The 2,500-nt window shown below is 57.2% G+C and overlaps 1 non-coding gene across 1 annotated transcript in view; it reads right to left on the minus strand.

The window, feature by feature from the left end:
* LOC126127220 (small subunit ribosomal RNA) overlaps positions 1 to 466 on the minus strand; it is a 1,909-nt gene extending 1,443 nt beyond the window's left edge. Inside the window, exon 1 of the ribosomal RNA XR_007526999.1 lies at positions 1 to 466. This exon is cut by the window's left edge and continues 1,443 nt beyond it. This is a non-coding gene — a ribosomal RNA (small subunit ribosomal RNA).
* Between the last annotated feature and the right edge of the window lie 2,034 nt (positions 467 to 2,500).

The raw sequence follows: 2,500 nt of genomic DNA on the forward strand, positions 1-2,500 counted from the left end.
GGAGTGGGTAATTTGCGCGCCTGCTGCCTTCCTTGGATGTGGTAGCCGTTTCTCAGGCTCCCTCTCCGGAATCGAACCCTGATTCCCCGTTACCCGTTACAACCATGGTAGGCGCAGAACCTACCATCGACAGTTGATAAGGCAGACATTTGAAAGATGCGTCGCCGGTACGAGGACCGTGCGATCAGCCCAAAGTTATTCAGAGTCACCAAGGCAAACGGACCGGACGAGCCGACCGATTGGTTTTGATCTAATAAAAGCGTCCCTTCCATCTCTGGTCGGGACTCTGTTTGCATGTATTAGCTCTAGAATTACCACAGTTATCCAAGTAACGTGGGTACGATCTAAGGAACCATAACTGATTTAATGAGCCATTCGCGGTTTCACCTTAATGCGGCTTGTACTGAGACATGCATGGCTTAATCTTTGAGACAAGCATATGACTACTGGCAGGATCAACCAGGGAGCTGCGTCAACTAGAGCTGAGCAGCCGGCCGCCCGGGAGTGTGTCCCAGGGGCCCGCGCGAACACGCAAGCGTCCGCTCAATTATTCTGCAAACAGGAGGAGGCTGAGCTCCCCTGCACAATACACCTCGAAACCCTCTCAGGTCCCGGCGGCGCGCAGCGCCGTCCTAAGTACTTGGTCGGGTTCGAGAGAGGCGCAATCGCCCGGAGTTAGGCGAGTAGACGCTTTAGGTGCGACCACCCGTGCTCCCAACTGAGCTTGCCGCTGCCGACAGAGGCCCGGGAGCGTGCTGTCGTGGCATTGCCGGCGGGAGACAACACGCGCCACCTACGGTGACCGGCAGCTCCAACGCCAGCGCCACAGAAGGGCAAAGGCCCCACGTGGGTGCCGAAGCGAACTCTCCCAGCACAGCGCACGTGCCAACACGTCTGCACAACTGCGATACAAACCACCAGCGAGAACCGCTGGGGCGACCGAGCAGCAGACGGCGTCGCGGCGCCGAGTGCCGGGCGGCGGCGCATCCTCAACGCACACAGTCCTCAGTCGGACCAGCACACTGCAGATGTCCACCGCGCTTCGCACCGGGCCCGCGAGGACCCACTTTGGCCGCCCGGCGCCGCGCGCAGGGTGCCCCGGCGCGCAGCTGCGCCGCCTGCCGCGTCCGTCGGCCGGCGCGCCTGCCACTGGGCGCCCCCACCAGCCGGCTGTAGCGCGTGCGCCCACGCACCGCGCGGCCAGCACGCCGGGCGGCCCCCCCTCACCGGCCGGGGACGGTCCCACCCAGCCACCGCCGCGTATCGCTTCACACACAGATTTGCCCTTACTGATTTACCTCCAGCAACAACAACCGCACCACAATGGGTTTACCAGTTGTTCATTTGCGTTGCGTCACGTCACCAGCAAACGTAGACGTCCATCCCAGTTTGCAAATGCAACGATTATTGCATACCTGTCTGTTAGGTGTCACGACACACTACGTCTGCCCACATACACGCAACAAAATGTGCACGACTAGAGAACACGTGGGAGGTGGCCCCCTACGTATGCGATGTCCATTACGAGACCGACTGTCAACCAGCATCTGTACCATGTCGCAGATGTGGAACGCGGTGCACCATGCTATCACACTGTGTGAGAAGAGACGACTACGTTTGAATACACGCGCCACTACATCAACAGACGGCTCATGCTGATCGCCATCCAGGGCGTCCGTTACTCCCACACGTCTCTATGGCGTACCACACTGCAATGTAGCTGTTATGGGGAGACGGCACGTGGCTGAGTGCACAACATTTGGACCGTATGGTTCGCTGTTGTTGGGCGCAGTCGTACGGTCACACATGTGCCACAGCGTATCATTCAGTACATACGGACCTATGTGCAGTACAATGTGAGGATTAAGCTTACGATATCAGCGGACAGTGGACACAGGCCGTACCACGACGTAGACTGAGCGCTTCGACATGCGAATGCCAGTGAACAGCTGCGAAGGGCATTGAACACGCAAGCACCTGAACGACCAGCGTGCGAAGGCAGGGTGGAGGGGGGGGGGCGATGTACATCCTGCAGTTGTCCACATTACAGTGTACAGCGGGAGCATGTAAAAAGTAAGCAACACTTGCGAAGTGTTCAACATGAAACGACACACAAGAGGGTGGGCGGTGCGAGTAGCGAACTATATTCAGAGGGTTGTGGTTAGACAACACTAGATTAATGTAACGTGTCATATGCCAATTACAGAGCAGGTTAAGCCACAACGTGGGTTAGGTTAAGGCACAACGTGGGTTAGGTTAAGGCACAACGTGGGTTAGGTTAAGGCACAACGTGGGTTAGGTTAAGGCACAACGTGGGTTAGGTTAAGGCACAACGTGGGTTAGGTTAAGGCACAACGTGGGTTAGGTTAAGGCACAACGTGGGTTAGGTTAAGGCACAACGTGGGTTAGGTTAAGGCACAACGTGGGTTAGGTTAAGGCACAACGTGGGTTAGGTTAAGGCACAACGTGGGTTAGGTTAAGGCACAACGTGGGTTAGGTT

The sequence above is a fragment of the Schistocerca cancellata genome, unplaced genomic scaffold (assembly GCF_023864275.1).
Source record: "Schistocerca cancellata isolate TAMUIC-IGC-003103 unplaced genomic scaffold, iqSchCanc2.1 HiC_scaffold_488, whole genome shotgun sequence".
NCBI classification, from domain to species: Eukaryota; Metazoa; Arthropoda; class Insecta; order Orthoptera; family Acrididae; genus Schistocerca; species Schistocerca cancellata.